The following is a 17,634-nucleotide window of genomic DNA, read 5'->3' on the forward strand; positions in this document are numbered from 1 at the left end:
GAAGGAACTCTCTTCATCCTTTTGCCATCAGAGAAAGGATTGGCTCAACACACGTTCAGTGATGACAGAGGTTAATGAAGAGAATGGGAGAGACTTGAGTTACTGAATAAAGCTCAATGGACAGGCCCTACAAGCGAAAAAGGAAAATAATACCTATTGCAGAGGAACATGACAGAGGATCTAAAGCAGACATTACAATATCACCAGGAAATACATAATCAAGCATAAGGGTAGGACCCTGTCACCAAGTTCTGAAATATTTTTCCCCATAAAAATGTTTACATTTCACATTATGTCTAAACCACTGACTCTATTGTATGAGTGAAAAACAAAGCTAACTTCGAGGTTTCTGATGCTTTTATGTAACCCTATAATTTTTAAAGGCCTTTGTTTCATAAATTGAAATTATGTAGGCAATTAGGTCTATACTGTGCACTAACCCCTGTTATGCCTTGGCTGGGAAAAAGAATTTAAAAGAACAGAGTTATTTCATTTAAAAAACAGGTTATTGTGCATGCCCAATACATTTTTCATCAAAATGTATTAGACCTATTATACAAATGAACTGCTCTGTTAGTCTTCACAGGTAATGAGTCCAGAAACATGAAATGATAGAATGCTGTTGGTCACATCTCAATCCATAACAGCATAAATGGACAATTTAAAAGAGGGGCTGAATGACTCAGAAGATTGGTAATTCAATGGGGAGCCTTTTACCTCTTGGTCAGTGGTTTGAATCTAGTTCTGAGCTAAAGTGACCCAAAGTCATTACTTGTTGATTGTTGTCCAGTGACCTATGTGAAACATGTTGGCAGTCCAGTTCCTGCAAACATATGTCCACATCAGAAAACCTCCATCACAACTGGTATTAGTTGTCACCCTTGTTGGTAGAGTCCAGAAAAGAGGCTAAAAACAGAATGGAAGTGGACACTTGAGTCACCATCTCAGCCCTAAAGAATGGTCACTGCTACCTTTGTGTGAAACCCAAAATTTTGGGTCATGTGGATTGTAATGAAGTATATTACCCTTCATAACCAGTGGGGAAAGTCTCAGCTGTCAGGCCACCAGTTCCAAGAGTTTTGTGGGTGACGGAGCCAGAGGCTGTGGGGAAGTCGTCCTGAGGTGATATTTGGTGTCTGGGGAAAAAAACAGGCTATTGTTCTGTTTTGGGTTCAGGACCAGGAGCCATAGTAGTGTAGGACAGAGCAGAGCTCCCTACTCTCACAGCCAACCAGGATAGGTTCAAGAAGGATAACATATAACTTGTTTCTTCCCTCACAGAGAGGGAAATGCTGGTTGGAAGAGGACTGGCTGGTAGACTCTCAGAGAGCAGGAAAATGCAGTTGGACAGTTTGGACTCAACCTCTAGACCACAGAGGAGAGTCAGAAAAACCCCAGCCCAGCAAAAAATCACACATGGAAGAACTCATATGACTCTGCCCTATGTGACTGTCCAGGGGCAGGGGGGAGTGAGTTGGGAATGGCTTAACTGTGAGACAGTTACATTATATATGATGATTTTCATCTTCATTTTGAGTTATGATCTTCATTAGACACTGTTCTGTTGTTCAATACTGTTCCCCTCAAATAGGACAATCATATAAGGTTTCCTTGGAGTTTCTGTCATCCATTACACTAGCACCGTGTATTCCTACACACTGCTGTTTCAGATAGGCTAAGGTATATTACATAACCTTTCTCTGAAAATGTTAATACACTCAAATGCCTCTCATACCACTTCAAATCAAGCATTAATATTTTACTGAGCTATGTAGGGTTTAACTTGCTCCATGAATTTGTCTAAGTACTGGAGTAGAAAAGAAGTCAAGAAATAATAACACAGCAGAGTAGATCAGGTGGAAGGAATCAAACTGCATGAAGAGCTCTTCAGTCTATTCATGGTTTCAGGTTTCCACCAGTGACACCTGACATTCCAATAGCAAAATACACCTAGATAATTATAGGTGTCAATGAAGGGCAGAGCTCTGGAGAGCCACTCACTGAAAAACTACCCACTGATTTTCCTCTTCAGCTTATAACTACTTGCATGCTTTCCCTTAAATCTCCCCACAAAGAGCTGGTTGGTTTCCAATTTGAACAGTTTCAGTGGGACTGATGTAATCAGGGTTGCTAGCCAATCTCCTGTTCATTCCAGCATGCGCTGTATGTCTTTTCCCCACTGCCCTTTCAGAAATAGAGAACTTCCAGGAAACAAAGATGGTATCCATAGTTGCCTTCATGCAGATGAAGGCAGGCCTGATCTTACTGAGAGACCTCTTATTTCTCTTTGTATTCATAGATTTATAGATTTCAATGGACCATTGTGATCATCTAGTCTGACCTCCTGTATAACACAAGCCACAAAATTTCCCCAAAATAATTCCAAGAGTACATCTTTAGAAAAACATCCAGTCTTGATTTAAAAAATTGCCAGTGATGGTGAACCCACCACAACCATTAATAATTTGTACCAATGGTTAATTACTCTCACTGTTAAAAATTTACTCCTTATTTCCAGTCTGAGTATTTCCATTATTCTTGAGACAGCTACAGAAATTAAACAATGTATTGAGATTATTATGAGGTGGTTCTGTGCTGCAAAAATGGAAATCAACCTGGTTTTTTTCTCGTAACTAAAATCAACAAAGTTGATTTTCGTGTTCCTTAGTTCAGTCTCAGAAAATCTAGGCTTCTGTTTTCCAAGATTTGACAGAAGCCAGATGTACTTGGTAAACTTTGTGATGTGGTCAGCAAGAAAATATGCAGCGTATATTCTTTTATCACATAGTCCCCCAACACTGGGCAATGTTACGTACTACTAGGAGGGGTATGTTTGTTTTGCCAAGATGGCCTACAAGTATATTTTGCGATTATAGTATAATCTCTTTGTAAAGATATAACGTCGTCCAGGGTTGTGGGATATTTGGGTAAAGAGCCATATGTGCTGCAGAGTGCAATTGAGATAGAATTGGGGTGTGTTCTCAGAATGCATTTGGTTTGTGTCTCACTGTTAATGCAGTTTAATTTTGTATTGTTTTTAATGAAGAAATGAAAATAAGATATTTAATGGTGATGTGGCACCCTCAGTCTACTTGTTTTTCTGAATTAAATCACATGTAATATTACTTTAAATTCATTTTATACACACAAATTTAGAGTGGCATTTTCAAAGGAGCCTAAGGGAGTTAGGTTCACAAGTCCTGATGAAAAATGAAAGCCTTAATGTTATCAGCTCTAATGGACTAGCCTTCCAAGGAGAGAAGGGTGGAAAGGGGGTTACAGCCCTGCAACTCTTCCACAGTGCAAGCAGGAGCAAGAAGCACACAGAGGCACTTATGGTTCCAAAATTGGTAGGTGACCCAGACATGACACAGAGAGTCAGCACAGTTTCTTGGTGTTGTAAAGCCTCTGGTTAATTCTTTTTGGTGCCTGCCAGCCCACAGACCAGAGAATTGTGACTGACCATCCTTGTCCCTTGCTCTCCTCCAGGAAGGAAGATTGAAGCCATGTGGACACAAACAGCTGAGTTTTACCCAACTGTATAAAAACATACTAAGGGTACGTTTCTAGATACAACATCCAAAAAGACCTAATGTAATGTTTGCATTGCTCTTTTATGGAAACATAGTTGTAGGTATCAACTGACTGAATCAGACGATAACTGTGTTTATTTCCTAAACTGAGAAGTTGTATCACTATCACTTTCTTGAATGCTACCAACTTTTCATGGTTTCATACCCCCAGGATGAACGAGCACTTGTCAGAGCCATTTGTTGCTGTACTAAAATGGTGACATTTATGTTTACTGTCTCTCATCTAGACCCAACTTTTGGAGTCCAGATTTCTCAGACATTTGCCATTTCCTCACTTTCCTCCTGCTGCTCGAGAAGCTCCACGTTTTCTAATATTGTTTGATGGGAGGATAGTTAGCAAGTGTCATGAGATACAGCATCCTTTTTGTAACAGTGATGTGTACCTCTGTAATTTAAGTAAACTTGTACTGTATGCCACATGCTTCTTGTTTTATTCAGTGCTACACGTGAATATTTCCCACTACCATCTGCAAAATATAATTCTAGGTTATCCATGGCTGCTAGAGTTTTTAAGCTCATTGAAAGAGAATTTTCCTGAACTGGCAGACAGTGAATATTTGGGCAAAATCTGCTTACTTTGTTTATGAAGTGAACTCTTAGTTCTTGCTAATCTCTCAAAAAACTGCATATGGAGTATCTACAAACAATCCAGTATGCTGGTTTTGAGGCAAAATAAATAAGATGCTCTTTATTTATAAGTCTCAACAATTTCACAGGCAAAACAGAGACAGATAATCTAAACAGGAACACTGAAATGCCCAGGCCATGAAAGAGTACATTTTCACTCCCAAGTCATGTTACTTATAAAGTACAGTACACACAATTGCTACCAACAAACGCTACTACTGTCTACTGCACAGAAATAGGAGCAGTGTTTCCCAAAGACAGGACTAATGCCCAGCATATATACAGCTGCACTGGAATGTTGCCAACTCCTGTGATTTTATTGCAAGTCCCGTGATATTTGGTGTTTTTTTCTTTAAGTCCCAGCACCTGAATTAATGTAATTATCTGAGAACATGGATTAGTCTTCCCTTGATATTTTTCAGGCATGGTTATATTTTTTCTTTTCTCCTACTTTCTCCCCATTAACATAGACACTTAATTTAAAAATAATACTATAACGAAAAGTTAGAGAATTTAAAGTTAAAATTAAAGTCAAATACGTGCAATTATGGGGCTTAAAGCAAAGTAGTATTTTAACTGGTCTTCCAAAAAAGCATGAGGATTAAACCATTTTCCATATGTAGAATCTGATCTGATGCCCATTGAAACAGATCAAAAAGATCCCATTGATTTCAATGTGTGATGGATGAGACCCATAAAAAATTGTTTAATGGTAAAAATTTTAATTTAAATATCTCTTTATGATGATCAGTAATAGTGACTGCTATAGGAAAGGCTGCAAAGGAGTTTCCACTGTAAACAGCTTATGATGTTTCTAAAAATAATTAAAGATCATTCTTTGGGGCTGAAGTGATCCATATTTGGTCTGGTCTTAAAATCCCATTGTCACATAATGTTTGAGCAAAATTTTTGAATAATGGGAGAATAGGGAAAAAGGGAAAAAATACCCTTGGCCCATTGTTAAAAAAAAAAATATTCTAACCACCTTTTCAATGAGCCTGACTGCAGCGAGGATGGCTAAATTTGGCAGCATGACAGAGATATAATTCTTGCTTCAGACTAGCCTCTTTCTTTGGTTTGGAAAAAAATGTATTTGATTTAACAAAGTTGGGATTATTTTCAGAATTGCACACAGACATGTGAAGTAAAATACCTTCATTAGATCTACAAGTGCTTAAACGTAGATGTGCTCCCCATGCTGTACAAGTGTCGTTGATTAAGTGCACACCAATTGGGCTTCTGAGCTCTACTATCAAAGCTTAGTATCACTTGTAAACTCAAGTTGTCAACAGCTCCAGAATAAGGCGTTTGCCACCACTGGTGGCAAAGCTGGAAGAATTTTCAAATGCTTTAAGTGTGCATTTGTGTGCACCAACTGAGTAACCATATGTACAAATGGCCCAATAAATGAAGGACAGTGGTCCAAAAAGAGCCCTCTATTATGTCCTCCTCCTTTACCTGTATCTCCCTGAGTGATGCTGCAACTCGCTAACTAAAAGTTTAGGACAAAACTTTTTAACCTGTCCACTTATTTTGGATTTCTTAGTTTTTGGGTGACCCAGCTTGGTCCTGATTTGCAGAAGGGCTATGCATCGCTCAATGCGAGGTGAAGACAACATGATTTGAAAGAGCTCAACACCTGTGCACAATTAGGACCTAAAATCAGTGGCCACTCTGCTGTTCATACAAATCTTCCATTGTTATCAGTGTGAACTCCATCAGAAAGTGTGTAATTGCCCTCAGCTGGGCCTGCAGTCTTATTCAGGCTGCAGCAATGTCAGTGATCAGGGTGCTGCGGCTAGCACCCTGTCACAGAGACTTATCACCATGTATAGCATGTGTTCTTTCTGACACAGACTCAACACTGCTAGTTGATGTGGTGGAGACAAAGCCCTTCCCTGAGCCCACCTCCCCAACCTATTTGGCAGACTAGGACAGTACTACACGGGTGCTGTCCTCTCACTGTTGTGCCAGGGCAAGAAATAGAGGGAAGAACATATTGCAGGCTTGCATACCCACCAGGGCCAACCACAATCTGACCCGCTATTACGTTATCAGTATATTATGCTTTGTAAAGGTTTCTCTTTTGAATTTTGGATAAAAAGTTTGAACTAAAATAAATCATGAAATGTTTATGAAAATGTATGATTATGGCAGCAAGCCCATTGGCTAATTAAGAAAGCCAGGATGAAAATTCTTGTGAACTTTTATCATGAAAAATAAATGATGATGCATAAAGACTTAATTGTACTATTAAATATTTACTTGCTCTGTTAAAATGTATTTTAACGTACTTTTAGAATAACTACTACATCTTTATGAGATGTCTCCATGAAATAACATTTATAAAAACCCAATATTGAGGTAATATATTCATCCGGCCTATCAAAACTTGCACTTTATTCCTGGGAAAACTTTAGAACTTTTAGAACTTTATTACAATGTGAATATTTTCCATAATCAGAAACAAACAAAGTCACTATAAAATCATGCCATGTACAAAATAGCTAATTTATTACAGATTTTATTTCCAAAAGAAAAGACTAGAGTGTCTTTGCAAGAAAGCAAGGGTAGTTACTAACACATGCGTTCAATCTGTGCAACTTCAAAGACCTTTCCAATATGACCCAAGATACAGGATCCATTTCTGGCATCTTTATCACAGGCAAAATGTCCATCAACATCCGTTGGAGTTTTGCCTGTGTGTAAAGACAGTAGAATCAGGCCCACAATTAACTCATTTGTTAAATACATGTTGTACGAATTATGCTGTATATCACATTTCTCAGTACTGTATGACCCTCTGGCCCTGTTTCAGCAAAGCATGTATGTAACTTTAGGCATATGCTTAAATGCTTTGCTGAATGGGAACCACTTGCAGCCATACTGTGTTTCCAAACTCACTTAATGTGGAATAACCATAGTTGCTGATCAGACTCTCCCTGGCCTTTACCAGGGTTGGGAGGAGACAAAAAGCAAAGAGCCTCCCCGTTCCTCTTTCCACTTCCTACCTTTGTATGGCACAGCATAGGGCCAGGCATTATTGCAGCCCTTGGAAACTGGAGTAGAGGGGCTGTTCTGTCTCTAGTCCACCCAGCTTTATGTGTCCACCCTCTCCCTGAAGAACTGGCTGGCCATAAGAAAGGATGTGAGCCCAGTCCAGAGCAGCAGCAGGGTGTGTTAGGTCCTGCCCACTAGGACCTCCCTGAAGCAAAATACATCCTCATATTCCCTCTGAGGTGGCTGAGCTCTGCACTCTCCCTAACCTAGTGCTGTGCCTACAAGGTACAATCAAGCCCCTCCGAGGACTTGAGAAGGACTGTGTGTCCCCAGCTTTTTACTCCAGCTCCTTCACCTCAGCTGCAAGACTTGGGCATTCTCATTCCACATCCTCCCAGCTTTTCTTATGTGACTGTCATCCCAGGGTCTGCGGCACGCTCATCCAAAGCAACACCACCAGTACTGCCACAGAGACAGGCTACCCCGGTGCTGACTCTATAATGGTATCAATAATCTTTTTGTTTTGTTTTTATTTATGGACTGTGTGAGAGTGGGGTGTGGGGGGTGAATGTGCTGAGTGGTTGAGTGGGGGAGGATAAACATTTTGGGGGGGTAGAGAAGAGGGGTAATTATATTGATGGTGTGGCTGAATGTATTAGGGAGCGTGAGTAGAGGAAGGCTGACTATATTTAAATGTATACATTGTGTTAGAAGAAGTGGAAGATAAAGGAAAGGGAGAGAATGTCAGGGAGAAGAAGGCAAAATACAGACCTACATGTGCAGGGAAAGCAGGGAGAGAACACCACCCAAGAATAGAAGGAGGGTGGAAGGAGAAAGAAGGAAAGAACAGATACTGAAAAAGACGCCAAGACAACAGAAGGAGATAAAAAATGGAGAGGACAATAAAAAAAAGAAAAAAGCCAGGCAGAAATAGTAACGTTTTTATGGTTAATTAGCAAATAGAAAAGCTTGAAAGTAAATCTGTAACAAATGACACATGAATGTTTGAGTGTGGGTTTATGGGGATTCCCAGTTATTGTAGCTGAAAGTTGTTGTGCCCATAGCCTTCGGGATTACTCTTTCATGCTCTATAGTCGTACCTCTCCAATCTCCATTTTCTTCTGTAGCAATGGAACTGTCCATGGTCCTTGCGACAATAAATGGATGCTTTTCCTTGTTTAGTCAACCAGAAATTTGTGGCTGTTAACTCTTTAACTTGATTAATGGGAAACATAATTAGCAGATCTGTGCAAAAGTGATGGACAGTCTCTCATGAAATTTCACATGACAAGTTTAGTCATTTTATTCTTGGCTATTTCATGGCCACGAATGTACTTCTACAAAATGCCCCTGAAATTCCATTTTCATGTCAAAACCATATAATGTTTAAAATTTTGCTTATTTTTATGGATTGATTTTCACCAAAAAAGAGATTTTACTTTAAAATTCAACACTAAAACACAACTGCAGGTTTTGCTGAAAACCAGAGTTTATTTTTAGCAAATGAGCTTACTTTTATTCAAAATGATCCTACTTTTGGGTGAAAACATGAAATTTCATAGGCTCCTCCCCTCCCCCCCCGGCCCCAAAACTTGGACTGGTTTTAAAATTTGAAACTGAACTGAGAAACCTTTTCTACTAATTTTTATTTTGTTTCTAAATAATTATAGGGGGAGGGATAGCTCAGTGGTTTGGGCATTGGCCTGCTAAACCCAGGGTTGTGAGTTCAATCCCTGAGGGGGCCATTTAGGGATCTGGGGCAAAAATTGGGGTTTGGTCCTGCTTTGAGCAGGGGGTTGGACTAGATGATCTCCTGAGGTCCCTTCCAACGCTGATAATCTATGTTCTGGGGGAGATTTACTAGTAGATTCTCTGCAGATTATATAACTAGAGCATCACATCCAATGCAATGGTGCTCTCAAACATTTGTTTTCAATGGCTTGTCCAAATTAGCACAAAGAGCCGTCTAACCAAATAATTAAGATTTTTTTTCCATTTTAAAAAAGATGTATCACTACATAGAATGAAAATGGCAAAGTTGTTATAAAATCATCTTAGACCTGAAATGTTCTGGTCTTCTTTCTGGCCCTATATTGTTTTGTAGCTGTATACATGTAATTAGCCTGGTAACCAGCTATTCAAAGATTATCTATGGCATAGAGATCTCTCTAGTGTTGTATCAGCCATATTAATATAAGGACTGGTTCTGCGTTCTCTTCCTCAGGCACAACTCTTTGAAACCAACCAGTGAGAGTTTTGCTTGAGTAAAGGAATAGAATCATAGAATCATAGAATATCAGGGTTGGAAGGGACCCCAGAAGGTCATCTAGTCCAACCCCCTGCTCAAAGCAGGACCAATTCCCAGTTAAATCATCCCAGCCAGGGCTTTGTCAAGCCTGACCTTAAAAACCTCTAAGGAAGGAGATTCTACCACCTCCCTAGGTAACGCATTCCAGTGTTTCACCACCCTCTTAGTGAAAAAGTTTTTCCTAATATCCAATCTAAACCTCCTCCACTGCAACTTGAGACCATTACTCCTCGTTCTGTCATCTGCTACCATTGAGAACAGCCTAGAGCCATCCTCTTTGGAACCCCCTTTCAGGTAGTAGAAAGCAGCTATCAAATCCCCCCTCATTCTTCTCTTCTGCAGGCTAAACAATCCCAGCTCCCTCAGCCTCTCCTCATAACTCATGTGTTCCAGTCCCCTAATAATTTTTGTTGCCCTTCGCTGGACTCTCTCCAATTTATCCACATCCTTCTTGAAGTGTGGGGCCCAAAACTGGACACAGTACTCCAGATGAGGCCTCACCAATGTCGAATAGAGGGGAACCATCACATCCCTCGATCTGCTCGCTATGCCCCTACTTATACATCCCAAAATGCCATTGGCCTTCTTGGCAACAAGGGCACACTGCTGACTCATATCCAGCTTCTCGTCCACTGTCACCCCTAGGTCCTTTTCCGCAGAACTGCTGCCTAGCCATTCGGTCCCTAGTCTGTAGCTGTGCATTGGGTTCTTCCGTCCTAAGTGCAGGACCCTGCACTTATCCTTATTGAACCTCATCAGATTTCTTTTGGCCCAATCCTCCAATTTGTCTAGGTCTTTCTGTATCCTATCCCTCCCCTCCAGCGTATCTACCACTCCTCCCAGTTTAGTATCATCCGCAAATTTGCTGAGAGTGCAATCCACACCATCCTCCAGATCATTTATGAAGATATTGAACAAAACCGGCCCAAGACCAACCCCCGGGGTACTCCACTTGATACCGGCTGCCAACTAGATATGGAGCCATTGATCACTACCCGTTGAGCCCGACAATCTAGCCAGCTTTCTACCCACCTTGTAGTGCATTCATCCAGCCCATACTTCCTTAGCTTGCTGACAAGAATACTGTGGGAGACCGTGTCAAAAGCTTTGCTAAAGTCAAGAAACAATACATCCACTGCTTTCCCTTCATCCACAGAACCAGTAATCTCATCATAAAAGGCGATTAGATTAGTCAGGCATGACCTTCCCTTGGTGAATCCATGCTGGCTGTTCCTGATCACTTTCCTCTCATGCAAGTGCTTCAGGATTGATTCTTTGAGGACCTGCTCCATGATTTTTCCAGGGACTGAAGTGAGGCTGACTGGCCTGTAGTTCCCAGGATCCTCCTTCTTCCCTTTTTTAAAGATTGGCACTACATTAGCCTTTTTCCAGTCATCCGGGACTTCCCCGGTTCGCCACGAGTTTTCAAAGATAATGGCCAATGGCTCTGCAATCACAGCCGCCAACTCCTTCAGCACTCTCGGATGCAACTCGTCCGGCCCCATGGACTTGTGCAAGTCCAGCCTTTCTAAATAGTCCCTAACCACCTCTATCTCCACAGAGGGCTGGCCATCTCTTCCCCATTTTGTGATGCCCAGCGCAGCAGTCTGGGAGCTGACCTTGTTAGTGAAAACAGAGGCAAAAAAAGCATTGAGTACATTAGCTTTCTCCACATCCTCTGTCACTAGGTTGCCTCCCTCATTCAGTAAGGGGCCCACACATTCCTTGGCTTTCTTTTTGTTGCCAACATACCTGAAGAAACCCTTCTTGTTACTCTTGACATCTCTGGCTAGCTGCAGCTCCAGGTGCGATTTGGCCCTCCTGATAACATTCCTACATGCCCGAGCAATATTTTTATACTCTTCCCTGGTCATATGTCCAACCTTCCACTTCTTGTAAGCTTCTTTTTTATGTTTAAGATCCACTAGGATTTCACCATTAAGCCAAGCTGGTCGCCTGCCATATTTACTATTAATTAATACATTAATTACTATTACTATTACTATTAATTAATACATAGTGTCTTTTTGCAAGGGAGAATAACTTCATCAGGGCAGCATTTTTAAGAGGCACAGATGCTTATTGTTAAGGATAGGATCACAGTATAGCTAGAGTAAATATAAAAAAACTCTAAAGTGAGGTGTTGCATACACAAAAATTGGATTCATTTCACTAACCACTGCACCCAATGAAGAATCAAATCTAAGATTAAGGGGTTTGGACTACCTCCTACAGAGATCAACAACAATAGCTTAGGATAGTTTCTAAATCCAGAATATTGTGTTGCATAATACACATTGGATGTACTGCACTGAAAAGGGACACCTAACATTCGTGATCAAGGCCCTTGGATCTAATTGTTGACCTTGCCAGAACCACAACCTCAGTAAGACCAAGCGGCACCATAAATGATTGATCGAATGTATCTGTTTACATTCACAGGATGTATTTTGGTTTTTCTTACTGACTTACATTTGCTATTACTCCTTTCATCTGATCTCTTATAGCTTTAGCAACTGTCATAGCTCTTAATTTACGGTATTTACCCTTTCATTTGTATTGTAGTCATTGAGCAAGAACACAACACAGTTATTTTTCCCTAGACACTGAAAGCTCCTCTAGACATGATACTGGCTATGAGTAGGGGTAGTGTCCAGCTTCCGTGAGGCTGCCTAGGGAGCCAGTGCAGAAGTGCCTATCCATTGGGATGCCCTAAATATCTGGGGTTTCCTGGGGAACTCTTGAGTCCCCTTTAAATGTCATCCTTTCTCTTTTGATTTTGTCTGGGATTTCTTTTTCTTTTGATATGCCTCATCACCCAAGTTAGCTAGTTACAATATGTCAATGCTGTGCTGTAACCCAGCTCTGTGGGACCAGGTTTGTGGACATGGTGTTTCCAAGTCTGCATTTGAGTATCCACATAGCATTGTAAACCTGGTCTTACAATCACCCAGTCTGAAAGCCATGCTAACACATCTATACTGCACTACGCAGACCTTCTGATATGCGTATCTGCATCTTCAGCTGTAGTCACACTACAAAATGGCAGGGCTTGGACCCAAGTAAGAGCAGGATTCAGTTACTGATCCACCCCCACACACAGACACAGCAGGGTCCTAGGATCCAGGTCTTGGAATGCTTGCTGACATCAGACTGATTTGTGTGTGGACAGAAGGGAAGCTTGGGCTCAAATCTGAGTCAGAACCTGGGCTTAGTGGGTAATGTAGACATTAGTTGCAAATATTTAGAAGTTCATCCATGAGATGTTTTAGTGTCAGCTATATCCTCCTGCCCATTGACTTTATCTGGCCTCTCCATTCCATATACTGGACTGCTTTTGCATCTCAGGTGTTGCTTATCTATCATCTTGTTTTAACATGGTACTTTGTAATGGAAAAAATTATGTAGCATCCCACTTTTTCTTTAATAGTCAATTTCTGTCCGTGACTTTGGAGCTTTGAGTCATCACATGGTTCCTCCCACATTGTTTCCATTATCATTTTATTAATTATTTATTTCCATAGAATAATTAAGAGAATAATAGCAAGCCTAACAAAATTATGAAAGCTGCTTGAATACTTTAGTGTTTTGTTCAGTTGCTGGGTCTTGCATCCGTTTTAAATCAACTCTGTCCTCTAGTGTAATGGAAATGACCACTTTCTGCTTCACTACCTAAGTTTACTGGTCCAGATTTTCAGAATTTTTCAAATACTGTCACCATGACTGCATGTACAGTGACAATAAATGCACCTGTAAATGAGCAGTTGGATGCCTAACTGGGAAAATCTTGAGGAATCTAAGGGAAAACTGGAAAGAAATTGGACTGTAATTTACAACAGCTGTACTCCTGGAAAATTGCTCTTTTATTACCTGTTGATTTCTGATTGTCTTGTCTTTAAGATGATAAGCTCTCTGAAGCCTGGACTGCCATCTAGTCTATGTGTTCATAGTGCCTAGCATCACGGGACCCCAATCCTGGCTGGGGGCCTTTCAAGACTATCAGAGTATAAATAACGATTGATCATTTCAGGTACAGTTACCAGAATTGTGTACAGAGTCATGGTAATTGTGCACAGAAAATATGAGTAAATATTTCTGCATTTGGAATTTCACATGAGCAATTCTGAAAATCTACACTGTTTACATTAAAGCACTGTTCATGCTTCATCACAATTTTAGTCTCTGGAGAACAGAAGACCTGCCCTTGCCTAAAAAATACCTGTTGAATTATGGAATTCTGTATAGTTTCAAATGGTTCCCCTAAGAGAAGTGTTCATTCTCATTTTAAAGGGCAGTTACTTTACAAAATCTTCTTTAAATGGTCTTTTTATGAGACAAATGTTTATTCCGTTCTTTCTCAGGATGTTGTTGTGTTCAGTGCCTTACCTCTATTCTAGGACATACATATTCCTAAATCTGAAGCAAAAGATTTATGCTGAAATAAGTCAAAGTTAGTAACCAAGTTACTGATGTAACAAAATCTCACAATTCCATTACAATTTTTCTTTTCTCATCAGCCTTCCCTGCACTAGCAGCAACACTGGAGGGCTATAAGCACATTAGCTTTAAACCACTTTGCCACAGCATTTTGACATGTTTGTCCAGTTCTAGGCTAATCCTGCATCATCCTGTACATGTGCATGAGAGAGCAGAGTATGGACCTGCAGGTATGGACTTCTCATCCTGCATTCCCATGCTTTATGTATTCCTCTAACCTGTCCCATCAAGTGTGTGCCTTGATGCATAAGGAGGAGAAAGAGTATGGTGCATATAGAAAGGTGATGGTACACAAGAGCGGGACCTCTTTGCACTCAATCCTGGTCCACAATCTCCAGTTTGTAGCAGCCAGTATTAACAAAATCTTGTCATTATATCTCCAGAATCACTGGAGATAACCTGATCCAGCTGGTTATAAACAGGATGAAATTATAAACTTTTCTAGGGAAGGAATATGAATTATCTGTTTGTGAAACACCTCTGTAGCATGGGGCACGGGTCACTTGCTGGAGGATTCTCTGCTCCTTAAACTACGATTTGAGGACTTCAATAGCACAGATGTAGGTGTGAGGTTTTTTCTGTAGGAGTGGTGGGTGAAAGTCTGTGGCCTGTGTTGTGCAGGAGCTCAGACTAGATGATCATAATGGTCCCTTCTGACCTAAATATCTATGAATCTATAAACCTTTGCTTCTATGTACATGTTTTTATAGTAATAAAATAAGTAATGATGGGGTGCCTCCTGCTAGGGAATGGATCTTGCTTTGTACACTGGCTCCACTTCCTTGCTCTGGGCTGTTACAGGATTTGGTCTTCTATTTGCAATGCGTAATGTCTCAATTCTGCCCTTTTTCAGTTTCAGTTCTGTGATGATCTATGATTTAGAAAATGTTTCAAAACTAAAGTTCTTTAAGGCCTGGGTTTATGGACCATGTTTCACCATGTTAACTTTCATTATGGATCATCAAATGATTTGAGCCTTGAGTAATATTTTAACTGACCCCTATATATATATATATATATATATATATATAGGGGTCAGTTAAAATATTACTCAATATAAACCTATATATATATAGGTCTGGCTAGGGCAAAGAGGGAAAACAAACCTTGCTATTCAGATTTTTGACAGTGTCTCCAGTTACACACACAGGATCCAATTAATCCATTGGGTTCTACCAGCGGGATCCTGAGGGACGCATGCATCAGCTTCTAATTGGGGGAAAGTTTGAAGGGGAGAATGGCACAAGCCACCAGCAACCCCTACTCTGAAAGGGAGTCTGAAGTTGGCCATTGCTATCCATGATGTGGGGGAGGGGGAGGAAGGTCACCTACCTGGCAGATGCACTGATTCAGCCTTCACCAGTGGTACTCCTATGGAGGCCGACTGACTCTTAAATCTGCCCTCTAGTGAGTGTGAGGCCATCCATTGCTGAGCTGTCTTCAAGGGCAGAGGGGTTGCAAATTATACCTAAAGGTGAATCAAGCCTGTACTACCCATGAAAAAAGGCCTTTATCGCCACTTTTATAAGCATTTATATTTCTTTTTAGCCAAGCTATACTTTAAGAGCTACACAAGAGCTACTCTCTGCAGTGTTTTCAAAGGAATGTTAAGACACAGCCCACTGTAGTTATAAGGCTTTGTCCTATAAGGAATTGACAGTGAGTTACACAAGCACCTACACAAAATATCAGGCTTCTGCACTAATTTTAAGATTCCTGCACCCAGGCCACACAAAATCCTGAATAGCTGCAGGTGTTATCACTTAAGTTATTGTGTTTGCATTGAATTTTTTCATCCTAGTGAATGATTTGGGGAGAAAGGTTCTTGAACATTGTGGGTTCCAAGAAAGCTGAGCCACTTTCCCCTTTGGCCAAAATCTGAGTACTGTATATGCCACAGCACAAACGGACTATGGATGCAATCCAGGAGGACATAAAGGACCAGAGCAAGGGGTAAAACCAGCAGGGCTGACTTAGACTTCCTACTGGTGTGGATCATTCCACAGTATAGATAAGAGCTCCCATTGCTGCCTCTGTAACTAATGCAATTGGGAGACCCTACTGCTCAATCCCATTCACTTAGTATTGAGCTAGACCGAGTGTCCCAGAAGGGTGTTACCTGGACACAGTTAGGGACATTAATTTTTGAATGAGATGCAAAATCAAAGTCCATCCATGTCACTTGCATGTGTTCAAGATCCCGTGAACTTTTTTTGCAAGAGCAAGAATCTTAGCCCAGTGTTCCATCCACGCTGCAATTTGGGTAACTACATTTTCTCCTTTTATTTATATACATTCTCCTTTATTTATTTATATACTTCATTCTATATATATATATATATATATATATATATATATATATATATATATATATATATACCCTTTTATATATAAAAGGAGAATGTAGTATATAAATAAATAAACTAAATAAATATATGAGAGAGAGAGAGAGAGAGAGAGAATGTAGCTACCCAAATTGCTGTTTATATTTATTGCAGTTTATATTTATATATAAAACTAAGACGGTCATGGGGTGTGTTGCCTCTCCCGCCTTCTTCCCTGCAGAAATTGCATGCACTCCAGTGGTGATGTCTTCACCCTACCCTTTTAATGTAAGTGTCCTTCATGATTTCCACAGCAATCCCCATGCAATAGTCTATTTACAGCACCAGCAGAGCTTTTTAACCATCTTCCCACGACCTGAGCAGAACAGAGATCTCCCACCCTTGAGGCCTCCATGTTACTGGGCTCAGCTAGCCCTAGTCCCCTCTCTCACCTTTGGCATTTCCTTCCTGCCTCTTTATCTACCTTGGGTTGATGGGCTAATTGGCTCCTCATCTCAGCCAGCTATCCTGATTGTTTACTTACCCCCATCAACATTCTCAAGGCAAACTAATTAACATCTGAGTGATCAGAGTTCAGGGTCACCTGTACACTCTCTGCACTCTGTAATAGTGACAATTGTTACTATTATGTTCTGTTACTATTATCTTACTGTTATTACATTTCTGTCCATTTGCAGTGTTAAACTGCTAGTTTGTTCCTTGATCCACCACAGGAGCATATGCATTTCAGTGACAAAGTGGTTACTGTGCCTGTAAATAGACAGATTTCCTTACGTACTTTGGGATCTTTCAGAATGAACGATGTAGTACAAATTTAACACTATTCATACAGCATTCTACTGGAAATCTCAGATCGTATGCACTTGGCATGGTGACCTGGACTTTCTGCATCGCTGATGAAGCAACACTTATGGTCATTATAAAATAAACGTAAATTACTCATTTCCTGGCTTCTGTGACTTCATAAGTAATTAATAACTTCACTTGAGTCCTATTGATTTTAGATGGTAAACTCTCCAGTGCAAGGACCATGTCTTGAACTGTTTCTGTGAGGGAGATAGTATAATATATTGAGGTTGAAAAATAATAAATACTAATATGGGTGATCCACTAATTTAAACTATTTTAGTGATCTTGGATTTAACAGTATGTTAAATATTTAAAATTGAAGAGATTTTAAAAAATTAGTCCTGTTCCTAGTATAAATTGCACCAAAATGGCTGAACATTATTTTTAAATGAACAATTATTAAATTTCAGTGATA

The sequence above is a fragment of the Lepidochelys olivacea genome (assembly GCF_965140295.1).
Source record: "Lepidochelys olivacea isolate rLepOli2 genome assembly, chromosome: 2".
Classification (NCBI taxonomy): Eukaryota; Metazoa; Chordata; order Testudines; family Cheloniidae; genus Lepidochelys; species Lepidochelys olivacea.